Genomic DNA, 22,247 nt, shown 5'->3' with positions numbered 1-22,247 from the left:
TTTATAGCAAATTTGTTCATGCATCAGCGATATGAACAAAATGAACTCCTTTTCTAATGTCATCCATATAACAAGGGAAGTGTGTTTCAAGCTGAAAAAAAGTCATTTACACTGAAATAAAATCATATTCGTTACTCGTGAATATTTGTTGATATTCTAAGACACTGGTTAAATCAGAGTCTAGGTAGTCATCGGGAATTCTTTGGACAATTCTTTATCGTAATGTGGAGCCCAAATTACGGAGGTATCGAGCGAACTAGAATACACTACACCCAGGTTTTTAACGCTTTTTTTGCACGTATTTTTTGCGAGTTTTTTTACGCGGATTTTCCAATTAACGCGGTTTTATTTACGCGGATTTTCCAATTAATTTTTCAGTGCAATATCACATCTCTCCCTCAGCTCACATTTCTCTCTTATACTCCCTCAGAGCATATTACGGTAATTAGAGCTTGTAACGGAGTTTAGCGCTTATGAAGGAAATTAGTGCCTCTCCTTATCACGATTCATACGCGGAGTTTAGGTGTTGGGTAACGGGAAGCTCACCGGGCGGTACAACGGGACGGGGTTTTTACGGGCAGCGATTCGTGAATGTCTTTTCCTGTCTACTTAGCTCTGGACGGTCCAACAGTGGTGCTGCACGTGCATCGGCAGTAGAGTGTACAAATCACAAGGGAATCATCTAGCAACAGCAGAACCGGTACAGTTTTGTGTAGCTGTTTGCTTCTCGCGATTGCATACGATTCATGCGGCTGCATTTTCGCATTCATTCAACCTTCTCAGGTTTCCCTAAGACAACTCTTCGTCGGCGCGATTGGTGTATGATAAAGAGTATGTGTGAACAATGGAATATACCGTTGATCCGATTGACTTTAGAGGAGTTTTTTCGGTTGCCTTCTTAGGTTTCCCAAAAAATAACTCTCGACGACGTGATTGAAGTTCAACAAAAATACACCCGATTGGTAATAATATATATAGCCGATCCAATTGTTTTACAGGGTTTCCTTTTCGGAATACCTCTGCAGCTTGTAGTGACATAGAGGATATTCCGAATTTCAATTCGTCGATTGTTCGATATTTCACATCTACATAATCACATCACTTACCGCAGTGAATCCTGATTTTTCTTAACCATTCCGACTAACAACTATCCCTTCCATGATAAACGCTAGGGAACCACGCTATAGAGGCGACCCTTCTGGCCTTCGGGCGGCGAATATCATACTAACATTCCTTCTCTTCCCCTGGTGACTGTGAGGACGTGGCCAGCGTCGTTATTGACCAGCTCGAATCACCGAAAATTGCACAACGAGAATGATTTGCTAGCCCCAAGCGTCATTCTGTGTGTTCTTTGCGCAATTTGGTTGGTTCAGGTCAATCACGGAGAGCAACTACGAATTGTACAGTCTACCCAAGCTCAAGCTCATATGTACACTACGTGTCCGTTCAGAGCAATCGATCCGTTGAACCCAATTTTCCACTACACGACCACACATTTCGACCGAAATGTGGCGAATTTCGTGTTGGGTGTTGTCTCCGAGCTCTTCTAAATTAGCTGGCTTGTTAGTATAGACCAGTGACTTGACACAGCAGCATAAAAAGAAATCTACCAAACTTACTTTTCAATAAATCCATTGTAAGGTGCGCTGTGTGGCAAGTGGCAGCGTCTTGTTGAAACCATATATCATTGATGTTAAGATCTTACGACCCAATCGCTCATGATTGAACATGAAAACCAGAACAAATAGTATTTTTTGCGGATGCAATGGTGTTTCTTGAAGCACATGTCGGTTTGCTTCTGACCAATTACGCATATTTTGCTTGATGACAAAGCCATTTAACCAAAAATTAGCATCACCGTGAGATGATTTTGTTATGGAAATCATAATTTTCTTCAAGATTCGCTAGAGCCCAATCAGAGAATTTTCTGCCCTTCATATGGTCAAATGGCTTTAGTCCTTGAGTTAATGTAATCTTATAAAGATAAAGAGATATTTCAGCATGAAAACTATGTTTCATCAATACAGAAATCTTTAGATCAGTGATTTTCAACCGGTGGGGAATTCCCCCCTAGTGGGGAATTTGGTCTTTAAAAGGGGGGAATTGTGCAAGGGAATATTGTACATTTACTTCGCTTTGAAGATGACAATGATTAGTAACAATTGCCACAAAAACTTTTTTGGATAAGTTAAAATTTGCAATTCTCGGCAAACATTTCCAAATTTGAAATGTAATGTTCAATTGAACAACTTTACTATGTTTGAAAGACTTTCGTCGGTGAATAATGATGGAACGACGACGAAACAGTACAGAAGACCTTAACAAAAAGAAAATGTACATCATTTGTCAAGACTTTTTGCAACAACTTGAACTTGACACATATTTTCCTTATACCCAAGAACAAAATTTGGACATGGTTTGAACTCCCTTTCGGCTGGTAGTGACGAAAATTTCGGATCAACAAGCTCATTGATCTACAAATGATCGATTCTTATCCTGATATGCGGAATAAGCGCTACGAGTGTCGTTTTGCGTAGTATTCATGTGAATCTGGATTTCTAAAGGAAACAAAACTCCGTAACAGAGTGGATATCGAAGATGACATGAGGTGTGCTTTTCGACAACGTTCTCAAGAATTATGATTTTGGCGGGAATCGTTCAGGCACATGTGCCATACGGCACTTTATATACCTTTTTTACACTCAGATGCAAGTATAAAATCAAATTTAATCAAAATCAAAATAACTTGAAAACCGTTAGTATTCTTTCATTATTTTACTTATATGCTACAGACTTTTTTTTTAAATACTGATAGGGGGAAGCACTGGGATTCATTTTCGTAAGAGGGGGAATAGAGTAAAAATGGTTGAAAACCACTGCTTTAGACCATCCGTCATTAAGGTCATTAAGGTCACACCAGAGGTCAGGAAATGTGAAACAAAATAGCATGAGCATACCACTCACTGACAAATCCCGGGGAAGCGTATACAGTGACTCAAAAAAGTCGAAAACAAGCTTTCGGAACATTCTATTCAGATAAAATCATAGTGTCATATGATAGTTAAAAGGTTTGCTATCTGTTTTCAGAATAATGGTTTTTATTTCATCAAAAATGAGGAATGTATGTACTAATGTATGAAAATTGGCTCAAACTCACAATCGTACGCTGGTTGAAATTTCAACTCGATTTCGAAGGCGTAGGCCAATTTCCCAATTCCATCATTAGTATGTATCCCTTGTTCATTGCAATTACATTACAATTACAATTACATTTTTCATACATTAGTACATACATTCGCCACTTTTAAAGAAATAAAAACCATTATTCTAAAAACAGACCATATTTATTAACCTTTTAACTCTCATATGACACTATGATTTTATCTAAATAGAATGTTCTAAAAGCTTGTTTTCGATTTTCAAAAGAAGGGAAAAGAGATTTGCATGGTGGGGTACGATTACGGATTTGAGTCACTGTATATTTATTATGGAATTGCTGTCGCGAATAATCCGCACCGCAAATGATTCGCATCTTGTTCGATATCCGAATAGCAACGCCATCGTGCGTCCAATAATATCAAATACCCAGTTGCGTTTTAGTGCAGTACAGACGCAACCCAAATAGTCGAAAAGCGTCACGCCATATCGTATAATAGCGGCGGAAATGTAAACCATCGAAAAAAAGAGCGGGTGTGTTTCATACAAGCGTCACCAGGGATCCAACACGGAGAGAAACGTTGTTGTCTTGTTTACTAACCAAACATAACAATTGAAATTTTTGGAAAACTCTGAAGGAAAAAGGGAAAATTCGGAAAATTAAATTCCCATATGTTCTACAATTTCATAGTGACAAGTGCTGTTAGTCCATTTGATGTTTGCGCTAGCGAAATCATCTTTGCTCGAAACTGGAAATGGATTTTAATGTGATGAAACGCACTCCTATATCTTCTTCTGCCTATACCAATAAAAAACTATCGTCGAATGTGTTGATTAGAGCAGTACTCGAGGAAGGAATTGTCCGATTTAGGGCTGTCTTTATTCTATCATATTTTCTGTATCAAACATTTATTCCATGTAACGAAGAAACATGTTATTTGCAAGTGGTTGAAAAATTTTGAACGAGAATTGTGTCTGAAGATAATCTGATATTATAATGATGAGTTTTGTTAGAAATACTAGGAATTTTATAGTAAAAGATAAATTCAACGGGGTCGATTAGAAGATCAATCAATGAACAGTTTTGCGATTGGACCCATGAACTTGCTCATAGTAAGAAAACGTGAATGTTTGAAGGTATTGATAACAAAAAAATTATAGGAAATTGTGTCCAAGACACGACCTGTTGACGTAGAATTACGCTGTTGTTTTGTTCAAGATGCTTGTCAATAACTTCGGATATTATTTTACACACACACACACACACACACTTATCTCTGCTTTGCACTCTTCTCAACAGGATCCCTTTCGATTAACATTTCCAGTCTCAGTTGGCTAAGCTGTCATCCTTGGTGGTGATAGTTTTGCTACTGCCATGCGAAATCAAATCACACACAAAATTCCTGAACAATTATTTTCTTGGTGAGCCGATGATAGTCTAGTTTGATTGTGTAGTTCAAACCTTAATGGAATGGCGTCAGATTGATGTAATGATTGCAATGCCAGAGACATCACTAAGTAAGTAATTTGGTCGCGTCCACAGCTCAATCCGAAACGGAGATATGTGAAAAGGAACAACAAGCGATGTTCATTACTTCATATCTAGAACGATACTGAAAGTTTGCCTCAGCGAGATCCAATACTTATGCTCCAGGCAAATATTCCCCTCTGTTTTTCTTCTTCTTCTTTTCTATGTTCACAGTGATTTTAAATCATTCTCTTTCGTTGATCGCCGATAAGTTGCTCGTTATTGACGACATGGGTAAGGAAGCGCACAAATAAGCAGAACAAATGTATGATATGGAAATGCATCTTGTTTGCATCAATTTAAACCGTTTACACATCAGGTGATTGTAAACTTGGGGAACTTTCTGGCTCGTTAATCATATAAATCATTTAAATCCGCTCGCGGTAAAAATAGTTATTAACGTTAACTATATTTCATAAAAATGTGACCTATTTTCTGATTTGGTACCCTTAATGAAAGACGTAGTTATACATAAAAAAAACAGGAAGTGGGTTATATCTATGGTATAACCGCAAGGGTGACGTAGGACTATCGTTGATTTAGAGATCATTTGTTTGAAGTTGAATCTGAATTCATTCTGAATGAATGAATATTTGGAGGACTTCGAAAACGAGAGCGTTACGTTGGAGGCACAAGGTTTTATGCATCCAATATTGGATACGGAAATATCCTACTGATGGGGAAGAATAATCTTCAGAAGCTATTCTGTTAATTGAGATTGTGTTACATGGATAGAAAACATTAAAATAAACTCTTTCACATGAATATTATTTTAAATTCCCAGAGGAACTGGCAGATTATTTTCAGTAACGATTAGATATTTCCACATTTTCCTCGATACTGGAAGCCCACCAGTGGTTAATGCTAACTCGATAACCATCTGTTAATAGCACTTGATTGAAACATATTTGGTCACAGTGTTACATGAATAGAAAACATTCAAATAAACTCTTTCACTTGAATGTATTTTTAAATTCCTAGAGGAACTGGCAGATTATTTTCCGGATCTTTCTCGATCCAAACGGAAAGAATTCCGTGCGTGTATGTGTGTGTGTAGCGGCTGCATCGAGATCTTCCCGGGGAACCGTTTGTGGCATCACTCTCCTCCTGATGGATTCCCTTCTGGCCTAAGATGCACAAACAGGCTCTTAGTAACACCGTTCATTTCCGCTTTCATGATAAACGAAGAGCTTCACCACAACAGCGACAACATGCTCCAATCGCTGTTCAATCAGAACTGATTGGATTTCCGAGCGGCGCTCGCTTATATACCGATTGGTGATTTCAATAGCCTGTTTTGAAAGCAATTTTAAGACTATTGAAACAAGTTTTTGGATCAGAAAGTAACAAGTATAGAACGCGTAGACATTTTATCTTTCGAATTAAGTGTTTATCATACTATTTCGTTCAGTTGTTTAGGAGCTATTAACGCTCAAAATCTCGGTCTCCGGCGTAACGCTTTCGTTTTCGAAACTTTGATTTTACACCCCGGTATAGAAATGAAAGACGTAGTCCTACGTCAAAACAAATTTTGGTCGGGACGAAGTTTGCCGGGTCAGCTAGTCAGTAATAAAAGTGGTGCGTCTTAAATGCGTCCACATGGTCGGAGTTTTGCCAAAACGAACCAAGCGCCATTATTTTCAAAATTGAATTATTTACACCACTGGATGCAGAAACTGTTATAACTGTTATAACAAAATGTGTTTTGAGCAACGTCTGTCAAATTTCAAGCAATTTTACGAAAAAAAACCTCGTGGGAAACATCACGACACAGATGATCCCTTCTTTGAGCTAGACTTGAGAAAGATATAAGGAGGTTCTTCACAATTTTTTGGTTTAACAAAAATTGATTTTTACATCCCAACGGACGCCACGGTCAATTAGTAGGAACCCAAACTTTAAATTAAAATATCTCAAAATAATGTTTTGGTACTTGGTTCGTTTTGACAGAACCCCGACCATATAAGTTTGTTACCGTTGCATGTGTTCTTACAATTATGTTCACCTAATCAGTGAAAATAAACTGACTAGACTTGTCCCGCGCCCCGTATATTGACCCCCGCTTTCCGTGCCACGTGAAGGAACAGACAGGAGAGTACATCGCTTTGTTGAAGTCCCCCTGTTTCAAATGATTCCGACAGATCGTCTGAGATCAGCGCACTGCACCGCACACCGTTCCTTGTTGCCTGAATCAGTTTGGCAACTCTCGGAGAAGTCGTGATCGTTCATGGTTCTTCAGGGCTGTCGTCGGTCGATTGCATCATGTGCGACTTTGGAGTCGACGAAGATGTCATACGTTGACAGGGATACCATCCGGTCGGAGTTGAAAATCAGGACACTTGTCACAGGTACGATTATGGCCAAACCATTGAGGTTCTTTGAGATGTAAATATAGAAAACACGTGAAATTTATTCATTTAACATATTTCATAGGCGATCCATGCGGTGAAAATACTCCGGAGATGATGGCTTCTGTCTTTTTATGAGCACAGATGATTTTTGGCGATTTCATAGTCATCGAACAAGAAGTGTAATAGTACCGATGTACAAGCTGCAAGAGCTGCTTCTGCAATCCAAATTTTCTGAGCGGTTGGATTTCTGCACAACATAGTTCAGCATGGAACTATGGAAGTGGATGCCAATCGAGTATGCTGGTAATTTTTCGGTGTTTGAATATGCTCTTCCTAATCAGATCTGCCTGTAATATTTCATTGTTGAATTCAAACTGCTATTTCAAGAAAGTAGCTAAATCTAGATACCACTATGAACCACCGACACTTATGAATCATCTATGCAGCGTTGGTAATCCTTAAGTTCTTTTGTGAAAAAGGGGTACTTCTGGCGTAATTCGTCGGTAAGAAGACACTTTCGCTTAAATATTTGGAAAATGTTTAACTTGGAATATCGAGAAACACAAAAACATCACCGGGGCCAGTGAAACATAATGTCTAAATGAAAATAGTTGGAAGATCTCGAGGAAGATCCAACTACTCTACTATTCTCTTTATATTCTCACAAAACTTTGGTCTTCAACAAAAAAGGTTTTATCCAAAAACATAATACACTGAAAATAATTCTGATTCTCCAACAAAATTGAATTTCTCATGGAAATCAGGACAAAGGCTAGATTGTGAAAAATAAATCAGGACGCCCCAAATAGATCTCAAAAATTAGGATATGTCCTGCTAAATCAGGACAGATGGTAACCCTATACGTTGGGCCGTGATACTCGCGGCTCTTTTAGAGGATTTGCCGCAGTGAAAACCCCGGATCCATGGGATAGTAAATTTCTTTGGTATCATTCAGGATCGTGATTACACGGTAGCCTCAAACAGCTTGTCATCTTTTTATAAATGGACTGATTTCCCTTTTTTCCACCTCTTCTGCAGCTGTTTCCATAACAAGTATATTATATTGAAAAAAATAAGATTTTGAATAAAAGTAACCGGATATTACTCTAACAAGTCACTATGGAAAAGTCCATGTTATAGAAACTGTATTGGTTTTTTTTTATGTTAATTATTCCGTCATACCTTTCATCTGTACTGGGGTGTAAATTCGAGGTCTCGAGAACGAGGGGGTTACGTTCGGAGTACAATGTTTTAGCGTTAAAATCTCTCTACCGGATGAACGAAGTAGCATGGAAGTAACATTATTCAAAGATAAAAGATCTATGTTTCATCTTGTTTCACTAGCTCAAAACTGTTTCGAAAGCAATTTGAAGCATTACAAATAGCGATAGCTTCTTGAAATTTCATTTCAGTCTCGATTGCTCTGCGGTTGATGCATAATACATGATGCGTCGGTTGGCCAACCTCTGTCAGTTTTTCTTTTACTGCCGTAATGAACGGACATGCAAAATCGTTGGCTTGCAAATGCACCCAAGACGTAGAATATGATTCAGTTAACTAGGTGTTCCCGTTAAGGTTTTTATATCACGGAAAAGATATTTTGGATGTACGGAGGATTGAATAAACTTGTCTTGATGATTCGAGTGTCGAACATAAAAAGATTCGAAAGAATATCATTTCGTATATATTTGAACAGAGCGCAAGACAATTTTAAGAAGGGGAAACAAAATATCCATTCATCCATTTATTGAGAATTGATTTAGATGCAACTTCAAACAAATGATTCTAAAGCCAATGCTAGTCCTACATTAACCTTGCGATAATATTACAGATATAACCCACTCCTAGTTTTTTTCGTTTTAGGTAGGAACAGCTGCAGATTTGAATAACGACATCCTTCAACAATTGTAAGGTCAGGGTTTAGTTTCCATGAAGTCTCGTTCGCAGTCTATCGATCGCATCAACCATGTCAGCAAAACACAAAACCCGTACCCAAAGGGTTTGTAAACAGAGAGTTGTGGCTTATGAAGACAACATGATTTTGCTAAGAATCTCGATTTGACAAACTGGAAACTACGAATTTTCGGAAAGACAGCTTTAGCTAGAGATACCAGGACACCGTAGTCATTTGAAGGACGCTAAAATTAATTCTAATGATGTCATTAATGAGATTGCGATGGATGTGTTACAATTCACCATGAAGCGGAACTTCCATAGATCGGTTCCAGTGAAGTTCCATTTTACAGTGAATTTGAAACTGTTTTTAACCGTGTACGTTTCTGTGGAATCTTGTGGAGAGGTTTATCTGAGTTGAAAATAATTAAAAATGAGGGGCTCAGAATGCAAGGGGTGTAAGTGACTTGATCGTTTTCTCTTCATCAACTTTTTATTTAGGTAATAACTCAACTGCAAAAACTTTCCAATTTAAGTTCGCTATAGAATCCGATAGATGAGGTTCTGACCTATTTTCCTCGTTGGTAAATACAGCTGGGAATGTATTTGCAGCTAAGTTATGACCCAAAGTGAGAGTCGATGTAGCGAAATCGATCAAGTCACTTACACCCCTTTCATTCTAAGCCCCTCAAATATGATCATGGTTTGCCCACTTTTTTGAATGCTCTCATTCAGCGCTCCTGTGTCAAATAAAGTATTCGAATGTTTCATAATAAATAAAATGGTCTTTTTCATGATTTACAGTAGTTTTATAGTATATTTTTACGGAATCACATGCTTTAAAGGATTATAAAATACACCTCCTATTTGTGTCAATGCGCCCCTCATTCGAGCTAACTTTTAATCGATCACCAGATGTTTATTTGGCACGTATTCAGACCTTTTTTGGATTATAACACTTACAAATATTGTAAACAACATGCTTGCACACCATTTGTATCAGATTTACATAGCTAAACCATTAAATTACGGCATTTTGATGAACTCAGTTCTGATCGTGAGTTGTCCAATTCAATAATGTTATTTTGTCCAAAATTTCTATGGCAACCGCTTGGCGCGCTGTAGTTTGTTTATTGTGCCCTTCGCGCATAGCAGAGATAAAGTTTCTCTGTGTTGAGTGTGTTGAGGTGAACACTCTTAAAATACCCAAGAAAAGGCAATATTCTGAAAAAAGCCTAAATTATGAAAGGATAAATATGATGACAATAAACTCAAGCAATGATAAATACAACAGCTACTGTGAATTCGAATGTTTTCATTCAAAAATGGTGATTTCTAAAACCGGACAAACCATGATCATTTTTTGGGCAAGCCATGATCAGAGATGGTCAAGCCATGATCATAATTTCTCTTTAAGGAAAATCGTATAAAACATAAAAAAATTTAATAATTTCAACACCTTATGGTAGTATTAGCAACTAGAGACTTGGGGATTTTCAACAAACCCAAACTCGTATCGATTATGTGTGATTTTCATGAAGAAAAATCGATTTGCATGTACTAGTTGCGTAAAAACACCCTAAATCGGACAAACCAAGATCATTTACCCTACGTTTCATGACTAGACAAGTTTGGGGAGGTGACACCCTAGTGACCCGCCCCGGGTGTCATCCGGTTATGCTACGCCACTGGTGGTTTCTATGGATATCGAAAAAAAAAAATATTTCCACTGAAAGCTACCGAGAACTGATTCATGATTCCAATAATTCACCGGGAGCAAATTCAAAATTTTCATCACGAACCCTTTTTGAGCTATTGAACTATTACTCGAACGAATGGTTGGAATTCAGCCAAAATACGAATTCTACAGTTGTGTGATAAACTAAATCTGCTGATTCAACTCAACTAACGAAAGTGTGGACCGTGATGGAAAAGCAAATAGGTAGAATAGTCTTCACTAAGTGTTTTATTGTTTTTGTTGAATAATTTTACAGTTTTTTATTATTGTATTGCAGTAGGGACGATTTTGAACACGATTGAATAAAAAAACTCCATCAAAGCCAATCATGAACTGATATACACTTCTTTATTCTTATTTGTCGTTTATCATTTATGTTCATCCGTCAGCAATTTTGACGAAGGGATACTAAACTCGATGAATATCTTTGCTCTGAGTATATTTCAACGCTTCCACCATACACCCACCATCCTTCCCACCGCAGAGTTATGCATATCTATCAGGCAGCTTATTTCAATGCTTTTTATCCTGCAAAACAAAAGTCAAACTGTGCGATTGCTAATGGTGAAACATACATTTTCTCTCACACACTTCCTCACGCTCCCCATGGAACCGGATTTAACTAACGATGCAGAAGAATCACAACTATAGTCTCAACGGAGCCCAAAACGGAATCACCTGCACAGATGTTCACCTGAAACGTCCCAAGCGTCGATCATTTTATGTCGTACAAACAAACATAACAATCAAGGGGCCATTTAAGGTAAGGAAAATCAATGTAAACAATTGCTCTCGAGTTTTCTTCCTCCCCCTGCCCGTTCGGAAATGAAAAGGAAAATGCACCGTCACAGCGAAATTGAGAAGAGAAGACTCTCTCACTCTCGAAGAGAATTTTCCCCAAATGCCACACTCTGCGCTGGTTCTGTCTCGAGCTCGAGTTTTCCTAGCGGCTCAGTTTTTCACTAGAACCAGAGAAGCGAGAAGGCCAAGGATCCGCAGTGTTTCGAGCACACTTAAACAGGAAAGAAAATTGGCTTATTTCTGCAAGATTTTCCTGGCCTTGGTGCGGGCGCTTAACTCGTGGGTTTCTATTGTCACCGTGTAAAGTTCTGTTCGAAATTGTAAAGTGCATACGCGGCTCCCATCGATCGGACTTCAATCCGCGGAAAATAGTGGAAAAAGTGTGCTGCCGTAAAAGTGTGTCCAAAACAAGTGCAAAAGTTCGATCCGGTGATGTGTTACGTATTGTTACTACTCTCGTCTGTGTGCGGCGGTTAATATATAGACGGGTACGTAGCCTCGCACTTGGGGCGTTGGAGCCCACGACGAAGACGTCCTTGACGTTTACACAGTTCCCGCAGGCTATCCAATGCCGGAGGCTATCGTGCCTGACACCGGATTGGCTCTCATCTCATTGCTGATGCTCTCCTATTCCGAAAATCTCTCACTCTCACCCTCCGCAACTGCTAGAGAGCTGAAGCATGCACAACAAAAGTTGTCCTCGTGACACATGATGCCGCTGTTGTTTTTCTTAGCGCGAGCACTGATTGGATAAAGATTTCATTGTGTGAACCGAGTCGTGCACGGACTAATTTGGCGGACGCCGTTTGTTTTGCGATCGCCACCAGGGGGGTCGTATGCATATGTTTTTTCATTCCACATAATTAATGCAACGTAAAGTGTGTAGTAAAATGGATGATGAAATGAGAATGGTCATAGAATTGAATGAGTGAAAACCCGTTATAGCAATGAATTGAAGTGTGTATTTCTCTCAAATTACTGACACAAATAGGAAACAAAAGACAATTTTCGCTATTCCAAAAATTAATGAGCTTTTTGAGAAATAAAAATAAATATCCCTGCAACAAGAAGAAATGGTTTGCAATCGCTATTGCTGTACGAAAAAATTAGCATGGCATTTGAATGTAAATAACGATTCTCTGTAAGTATGTTTTATATTACTTCGGACAAAGAATTTCACCCAAAGATTTCTCAAATCGATTTACTCATATTCAAAACAGCATGTCTCATCAACAGCGAGTGTTGTTTTTAGAAATTTGGAGTCACGAGCTGATGGATTTCCGAAAACCGATCGTGTTAAGCATTCCAAGGACTTAATCCAAAAGTGATATACAGTTGCCTGGAAAATACATCAGTTTCATGATTTTCATTAATGAGTTCTGGCAAAATATCGATGATTAACGATCTGGTATTTCAACATCACTAAATGTTTCTGTACCCGATTGTGACATTTGTCTGCGGGGCTATATCAATGTTATACACTTCTTACAGTGTTTAGTAAAATATTTTTCAGTTACTTTAAAATATTAAAATTTAACACACACACCCCGATTCTGCATTCCGTCGGATTTGCATTTCGTTCGAAACCATTATTTCGTTCGAGTTATAATTTAGCATTGCCCATTTAATGTTTGAAGAGAAGCGAACAAAATTTCATCCTGCATCCCGGTCGAGTTGTTTTTGCATTCCGTTCGAAGCTTGGACCGATAAGCATCTATGCGGCCTTTCTTAAAATATAGGTTTCACTATTTTCAACGTGCCATTTCCAAGGTGAAATCGGTATATTATCTACACATACTAAACATCAATTCTTCAGTTTTGTTCATTACTGCTGTCGTTTTCATCCAATCTCGAAAGTGTCAGCTTTCATTGATCATTGAATGGGCTTTATTCGTTTTCATTGTCAAAGATTTCTCATGCGATAAAACTAGGGGAGGTTTATATCTGTGGTATAACCGTTAACGTAGGACTACCATAGGTTTAGTGGTCGTTTGTTTGAGGTTGCATCTGAATCAATTCTCAATGAACGAATGAATGAATATATAGAAAGATTGGTGAAAGTTCTTCTAGTGAATTTGTGAGCGAATGAGTATATGTAAGATATTATCATTTACACAAAGTAAACTTTATTGGACTCTTTCATGGGTGTGAAGTGAATAGAGAGAATATAGACAAGAATACATTTTACTGGTGGGGAAGAGTAAGTTGCAGAAGCGAACAAAATGTGTTTGTTCGCAGTGATATATTAGATAAAATGGTTTATCCGATTAAGGGTGTTTTTACGCAACTAGTAAATGCAAATCGATTTTTCTTTATGAAAATCACATATAATCGATACGAGTTTGGGTTTGTTGAAAATCCCCAAGTCTCTAGTAGCTAATACTACTATAAGGTGTTGGAATTATTCATTTTTTATATTTTTTAACGATTTTCCTCAAAGAGAAATTATGATCTAGGTTTGACCACCTCTGATTTTAGTTCGGTTTTAGAAATCACCATTTTTGAATGAAAAAAAATTCGAATTTCCAAGTAGGTGTTGCATTTATCATAGTTTAAATTTACTGTCATCATATTGATTCATTCATAGTTTAGGCTTTCTTCAGAATATTGCCTTTTCTAGGGCATTTTAAAAGTGTTCACCTCAAAACACTCAACATAGAGGAACTTTATTTCTGCTATGCGCGAAGCACACAATAAACAAACTGCAGCGCGCCAAGCGGTTGTTATAGAAATCATGTGGACAAATCAACATTAGTGAATTGGGCAACTCATGATCAGAATTGAGGTCATCGAAATGCGTTAATTTAATGGTTTAGCTATGTAAATAAAATACAAATGGTGTGCAAGCATGATGTTTACAATATTTGTAGTGTTATAATCCAGAAAAGTTCTGAATACGTGCCAAATAATCATCTGGTGATTGATTAAAAGTTAGCTCAAATGAGGAGCGCATTGACACCAATAGAAGGTGAATTTTAACCTCTAAAACATGTGAATCCGTAAAAATATACTATTAAACAACTGTAAATCATTAAAAAGTCAATTTTATGTATATGTTTTGAAACATTCGAATACCTGATTTGACAAAGGTGTGCTAAATTAGAGCATTCAACAAAGTGGACAAACCATGATCATGTTTTTAACTGGTCAAACCAAAATCATTTACCTATCCATAGAAAACAAAAAAAAAACTCTTTCGCTTGAACGTAATCTATAGTTCCAAGGAGAACTGGCAGATTATTTGTCAGTAGCGATGACATCTTTTCGGTTTCTTCTCCTCGACGCCTGCCAGTAATCAATGCTAACTCGATGACCTCCAAACGAAAACAAAGTTGCGTGTGCGTTTGTATGTGTGTGTGGCGGCTGTCTTCAATGCCTCAAGCCTTTTGAATGCTGCTGCTGTCTTGGTCGTGTGGATTTTCCCCAGACTTATTGGTTTTGAAGTCTGTGTTAGGGAAACACATAGATCCCAGCGTTCGTACATCAACCGCTGCGCAATCATAACTGAGTGGATTCCCGAACGAGCACTCGTTTATATACAGATTTGTATGATTTCAATAGCCTGTTTTGAAAGCAATTTTAAAGCTACTGAAACAAGTTATTGGATCAATAAGTAACAAAACATATAACGCTTACAACCCGTTTAGAAATGAACGACGTAGTGCTACGTCAAAACCCTTGTCAAGAACGGGAATCGAACCTAAATTCCCGGCATGATAATGTGTGACGCCAAACAACTCGACCGCGAGAGCACACACGACTTCGTATATATTCAGCTAAATCGAGATAAAAAACACTGATGAATAAATTTCATGGAATTTTAATTAGTCAATGAAAAAAGGTTGATGGCTCACTTTTCCTAAAATAATCTATAAACTTTGTTTAGTGATTAGGAACACAATCGGTTGAAAAATTAAAAAAACTAGAAGTGGGTTATATCTGTGATATAACCGCAAGGTAGACGTAGAACTACCGCTAGTTCTGTGATTATTTGTTTGAAATTGCATCTGAATCAATTCTTAATGAATGAATGAACAATTATTTCTAAAGATTACTGGAGTTTCCTTTGTTAGTGTATGAGTGGATGTTTATGAGTATGAAATTGTTATTGATATGAAATTCAACTATTTCGAATTTTTTGGTGGTCCGGAAAAGAACCGTTTGGTTTGCGTGGTTTTGCAAAAACAAGTCATGAAGTTTGATACATAATTCTATTTTGTTCTCGTGAGAATAATGCACGAGAATTTTCATGACCACTCCACGCGGAAGCAGAATAGAAACTGATGCTCTTAGATACGATTGCAACACGGGAACCGAATGCTCAAATCTTCCTTTGTTCAAGCACATTTACAAGCGAACACGACCATTCCATGCGAAAGCTAAACAAAAATTGATGTTTTTGGGTACGATTGCATCACGGGACCGAATGCGCAAATATTCCTCTGCTCCAGCGCATTTGCAAGTGAGCAAAAGAAATCACAGCCTGCATGTATTCGCGATGACGCTTTCTCCAGGTGCCTTGATATGGTGATTTTTGAAATGTCTACCATCTAAATCGGTGTAGTATTTCAAAAGTTATGAATTTTTGAAAACGATCATTTTTTGAAAAAAACGGAAAAGGTTGATTTTTCGAACCACCCTGAAATGAAAATGATCACCCTAATGAAAATATAAAAAATACGTGTCTAATGTTTTGCGATGAAGAACAAAATTAACACTTTTAACGAAGATCTAAGAACCACTACATCGGTTTGACATGGAATGGCTGCATTCATTTATTTTCTGTGGAGAATATTGAGGAAAATTGGGAAATAAAAAAAAAAGTGTAGTCGATGTTCTGCACTGCCCAAAACGCAATTTTGTTGTTTTTTGACGTAGAACTACGTCTTTCATTAAGGGTGCCAAATCAGAAAACAGGTCACGTTTTTATGAAATAAAGTTAACTTTAATAACTATTTTTGCCGTGAACGGATTTTGGCGATTTACATGCTAAAGGAATCAGAAATTCCGCAAGATTTGTTTAATATGCATAGAATCCTCCTCGAACGCATTGCCAGGGGCAATAAAATTTCAAGGCAAGCGTCATCTAATGATGCACGCGATGTTGGTGCAGTGAAAAGCGCTCGCACTGAACCGAGACTTCGCGAGTGTGACACCGCATCAAACAACAGCGAAGTAGGCGATTTTGGAGCGTCGGTCGGTTATAAGTTATTTGGGTAAGCGTGTCAGTCGCAACTGACTTCAACTAGGATTGCATTTGCGCTAATATTGATCATAATGAAACATTACTACTGTTTTCGAGGTTGTTATTAACAAAAAGAGTTTATTTCGCCTGTTTAGTCAACAAGAAAGTAAATGTCGTTCTGGAATTTTGTATGTGATTAGGTTTCGTTTGCCAGTAGCAAAACTTCCTTTACTAAGGATGACAGCTGCGCTCCTCTCGAGCATGAGAAAGTAATGCAACTTTTTTCGAAGCCAGTAATATTAACAGAAGCGTTTATTTTGAGAATAGTGCAAAATGATGAGAAGTGTTTATATTCCTAGTAGTTTCAAGCCACCAATGTATGACTCTGTATGTAAGCTATGGCGAACGCTTCTTGGCGCTTGGTTTACGTTGTACGAACGATGCCTAGAGGTGCGATTCCTTTGAGGCAATACCAAATAACATGTAGCATGATATTTGATACTTGCAAGTGTTGTCATTGTTGTTGTTTCCATGCGGTGCCAAAGATATATTGATGTACTTGAGATGTGAAATAATGGTGCTGGTACAACATGTATATAATCGACTGTAGCCGAGTCTATGTTAATTGCGAAGGCCACCGGAATAGCGTTGGAGGTAAATTTTCAACGCATTGACATGAAATAAATTGCGACATACGGTCAGCTAGTGTATTGTTTTGCGAGGGCAAGAATAAATCATCAATCAATTATTGTCAACTGATTTTACAATGAAAAAAACCTTTCAGAGATTATTCTACTAAGCAGTTGTTTCTAAAATTTCACAGCATTATAGAATAATATCCGATGGTATAAATAAGCGACTTATATAAAATAACAGCGTAGTTCTACGTCAACAATGCGGTCGTATCTTGGACACAACCTCCTATAATTTTTTGCCTACAAGCGTAACCATGCAAATTTCCAATGAAATAATCTGTCCAGTTGTTTCATTATCCAATTAAAGATTCAAATGCAGGAATTCTTAATAATAACATTAAAAACACAATTACTTCTCTTTGCTCACCGCAGTGCAGTGTACAGAAAATAGTGATATATGAGCAGCGTTTCAATGGTTTCTTTTATCCGTCTATTAGGAAACACTAAGTAACACGACACCATCGTGACAGGCATGTTTGGACCATACAAAGAATGTGATTCAAATGTAGATTTAGCTTATAGCTTAAAATACTGACAATTGTTGATTTTCGAATGATGTATGAAAGCTGTTTGAAACTACGACTGTTATGCGGACAAACAGTAATTTTTCAGAAACGGTTTTTCAAAATTGCTCAAATGTTTTCGAACAAAAAAATGAGTGGGTTACATCTATGATATAACCGCAAGGTTGACGTGGGACTACCTTAGCGTAGCAATCATTTCTTTGCATTAATTAAATTTTTGGTTGAATGAAACAATTCCCGAATTCAATTGAATTCAATATATTTGCTTTGTGAGTAAAAAGATTGTATAATTATATATAAGGTCAATTCATGCGTTGTGATAGATTATGTTCTTCGTTACAAGTAAATTTAGTGAGTAGTTTTACATTTCGTATGATGCCGAGGACAAAATATGTGAACGGAAGAATTATCAAATGATTATTTTATTTTACGTTTCCTTCTGATGTTTGCATCTCTCAAGTGTATGTACTTCTCGAATCGCGAATTTGCTTGATTTGATGAACTTCAGGCACTCAGTTTCGATTTTGACATGTACGTCGAACGCATATTGTTTAATCAATATTGGTTATCAACATCTTGCCTAATCATCAAATGGTATACGTAGTAGTTCAGAGAGCAGAAGATATGAAGGCATATCCTTCAATGCAAGCTTGAATAACCGAGCCAAAGCGTGGTATTCGTACCCGCTTTTGTAATCCGTGTTAGGAAAACACTTTTCGGAGTGCAAAAAAAAAACATGCGAGTGCAGAAGTACCCCCGGAAGACCGTGTTAAGGAAACATATTCTAGTTTGCACAAAGGCAAGCGAGTACAAAAGTACTCGCAGATTGCATTTATTTGCAGAGCCGATTTCCCCTGACATCTTGGTTTTGAAGTCTGTGTTAGGCAAACACATTTCAGTCGGAACAAAAATGCCTCCGACTTGCATGAATTTGTAATGCCGATCTCTCCAACGCTGCTTGGTTTTGAAGTCTGTGTTAGGGAACATATTTCGGTGAGAACAAAGCCCCCATACTTTCACGTATTTGCAATGTCGATTTCCCCGAGGCTGCTTGGTTTTGATGGCTATGTTAGGGAAACCGTAGATCGGGCCAATCAAAATGAGGCAGTAAGGGCGTTTAGATAACGATTAACATTTTACAGTTATACAATTGTTTATCTCATGAAAAATAACATTTAATTAATTGCGATAGAAGCGTAGAAATATTCCCTATCAATTGATGCAAACATCTTTCCGATCCAGTAAGAAATGTTCGAGTTATAAGCATTCGGAATCTTTCATTTTTTCCTGCATGTTCTGTGTTTAGGTTTTTATTTTACCCCCCATATACTCCGGTTAGACGTAGTTCCACGTCAAAAATGTTTGTTTGCATGTTGAGCAAACGTATTGCATTGCGGAGAATGCATAACGGCGAAAAGATCGATTTTGTTCATTTTGTCGCTTACGTCTTCTATACAAACATGGGTGATGAGTTTGTCCACTTCGAATTCAATTCTCCAATTGGGATTCGCGTTGATGGCATTAAGCCTTATATTCCGTTGCTGTGAAAAGAAAATGATGGTGTATTTTGACGTAGGACTACGTCTAACCGGAAGATATAGGGGTGAAATGGAAATCTAGGCACTGAACAAGTAGGACAAAATGCAAGATTTGGAACGCTTATAACTCGAGCATTTCTCAATAGATCGCAAAGGTTTTTGCATCAATAGATAGGAAATATATCTACGCATCTATCATAATGAATAACATTTCATTTTTCTTGAGATAAATAATTGAATAATTGTGAAATATCAAGCATTGTCCAAATGCACTATGTGCCCATTTTTGATTGGTCCATTCTGTGCTCCTCAAATCGTACCGACCAAAACGGGCAACCAGAGCAGCAGCGAAATAGAATGAAGAACGATTGGAAAGGAAAAAGAAAAAAATGAACGAAACATTGGTCGCAGTCTCACACATGCATAATTCTCGAGCCAGCCAGTCAGCTTAAAAATCCCCGCTCATATATCATTCTCTTTCAAATCGTAAATCAGTGTGGTTGTATGGCATCGTTTCACATCACATCGCATCAACGGATTGGTGCCGGAGCACCAGTATACCTAATAGCGGTCAAGGATGGAAAACAAGGGAGCATGATGTGATTTACGATTAATCGCAAACTGCACAGATCGTAATCTGTGCAAACTGCGACTAACTATTAATCCTCACCCATCATAACCAAATGATTTTCTCTTGGTAACTCTGAGTTGACCAAAGCATTGCTAGACTGAAACTAGTTCGAATAATTGAGTTACTCTCCTTCCTCGTTTTGCTTTCAACTCCTAACAAGAATTTGCTCCATTGGAATGAGTGTCTCTATGACGTACGATTCTCGCTCTCTCATCCGGGCGTTCAATTTTCCTTTCCGAGCGCGTTTACTTCGATGAAACTTGGTAAAATAAAAAAAATGCGCTACAGCAAATAGGACAACTTTAATGTTTCATGTTTCACGGAGGATTTCTCAGATGGTGTTTAAATTAATCAAGAGACTACAAACAATAATCCCTCTCAACTCACTAATTTTATGAGTTAATGTAAATGCGTTATTGGCCAAGGCTTTTACGACATCGAACACGTGGTCTTGCGAGATATATTTTTCCGCCTGCCCAAATACAGACCACTTTTTTCGGGGCCGAGTAAACTGGTGTCTAGAAAAGACCTTGATTACCTTGAATTAATAAAAAAACATAAATTAGCGCAAATATGTCAACATGTGTTTTTTTGTTTAAGCACGTAAATATTTGCTCATAATTTTTTTGGATTGTGGCACTCTACATAATTTGTATGCAGATAGACTATCCACAGTTTGTGGGGGAATGGAATACTCATACAATTCAAATGGATAATGATTATCTGCTATCACAAAGCTGAGAAATTTTTTGACGTTTTGTTTTACTATTGATTCATTCAAAAAAAAAAAGCTTTATTTTTCAATGTTTTCTTATCCTGAGACTGGCTCACCATATTGCACTGCTACTAAAACCGTAGGCTAACTTCAAGGATATTTTTTATTCATTTTCGGCGAATAATCAATAGAGTGCCGTGTTATGAAACATCAGAATAATAGCAAAAACAATATAACGATCATAAGGTGTTGGACAGGTTATTCCAGACGACATTGGAATATATTCCATCTGATCATCTTTAGAAAGGTTAATGACCTTCAAAGGATAAATTTATCTTGGGCACATTGAATTGATGTTCATGACTTCCAGTCGGACGTTTATTCGCTCTGATAATAATTGTGTGGTCCTCACAAAGCATATATTCCAATGCCGTCAGTTCACTGAAATTATTCGCATACCGTTTGATGATAAGGTAGGATGTTGATAATCATTTGCTGCGATACCTATTGTTCCAACAGTATTCATTCGACAATATGAAGACTGAATATCTGAAATTAACCAGATTCTACCATGCAAATCTGCGGTCAAAGCAGTATGTACACTTGAGAGATGCAACAAGTTTGAAGGGATATAAAAAAACATTAGTCGTTCGACAAATCTACTGCCACATATGTCGGAAGTCCACGATACATGAATATCATACGTCCATACTATTTCATTACATTTATTCGCAACGAAGAACGTAACCACACAGAATTGAATTAACCAAATATGTGATCCGTTTTATCTACAAAATAAAAAAGGGTCTGAAATTCAATCGAATTCGAAAGGTGTTTCGTGAAGTCACTAATTGAATTACTGTTGGAAAAATTATTTGGAGAGAAATGTGAATGTTCAGAATTATTGGAATCTAAAAACGATTTTGGGCGGGATGAGATTCGCCCAAATCTGCTGGTAATAAAATTAATCAATTGCATCCATTACCCGTCTGCTGTTTATCGGGCGGGAGACGACAGCAAAATAAAATCGACACGAGACTGAGTCAGCCACTCACTGCGGACAGTGCAATAGAGAATTAAAAATCCCTCGATGAGTGTCGTAAGATTTCAGTTGATCGTCTCTTGTTACACTTTCCGATCAAGAACTCATCATCCGCTCTATGGAATGGGATTAATCGTTTGTGGCTTGCACTCACGATAAAACCTGAGTAGTAGAAGTAATGCTTCGAGAGTGCAAGCAGTTGGGATTCCGCTCTCATATTGCTTTTTTGAGATCTTGGTAGCTCACCGTTCCAAGTATTCTCTCTGTGTACATATGAAGAATAAAAGAGCCTCGCCTGCTGGGGGTGATTTAAAAACATCCGACTAGAGGGATATACTTATTCATTGATCGTTGAATGTGATTTTTTACCATCCCTGATAGCGGTTATAGAATTTCGGCCGCCGGAGTGCTCGAGTTGGCTTGCAAAGCTGCTCACAACAATAAGAAAAC

At 37.7% G+C, this 22,247-nt stretch overlaps 1 protein-coding gene across 3 annotated transcripts in view; it reads left to right on the top strand.

Moving 5' to 3' along the window:
• Window positions 1–11,624: 11,624 nt before the first annotated feature.
• Window positions 11,625–22,247, top strand: part of LOC129765439 (uncharacterized) — a 73,610-nt gene continuing 62,987 nt past the window's right edge. For all 3 annotated transcript variants that reach the window (XM_055765765.1, XM_055765764.1, XM_055765763.1), the window contains exon 1: window positions 11,625–11,955. The gene's annotated coding sequence lies outside the window, so the exon portion shown is untranslated. The remainder of the gene's footprint in view (window positions 11,956–22,247) is intronic.

Source organism: Toxorhynchites rutilus, chromosome 2 (genome assembly GCF_029784135.1).
Source record: "Toxorhynchites rutilus septentrionalis strain SRP chromosome 2, ASM2978413v1, whole genome shotgun sequence".
NCBI lineage: Eukaryota > Metazoa > Arthropoda > Insecta > Diptera > Culicidae > Toxorhynchites > Toxorhynchites rutilus.
The sequence above is the reverse complement of the archived record's forward strand: the minus strand, read 5'-3'. Positions and strand labels throughout refer to the sequence as shown.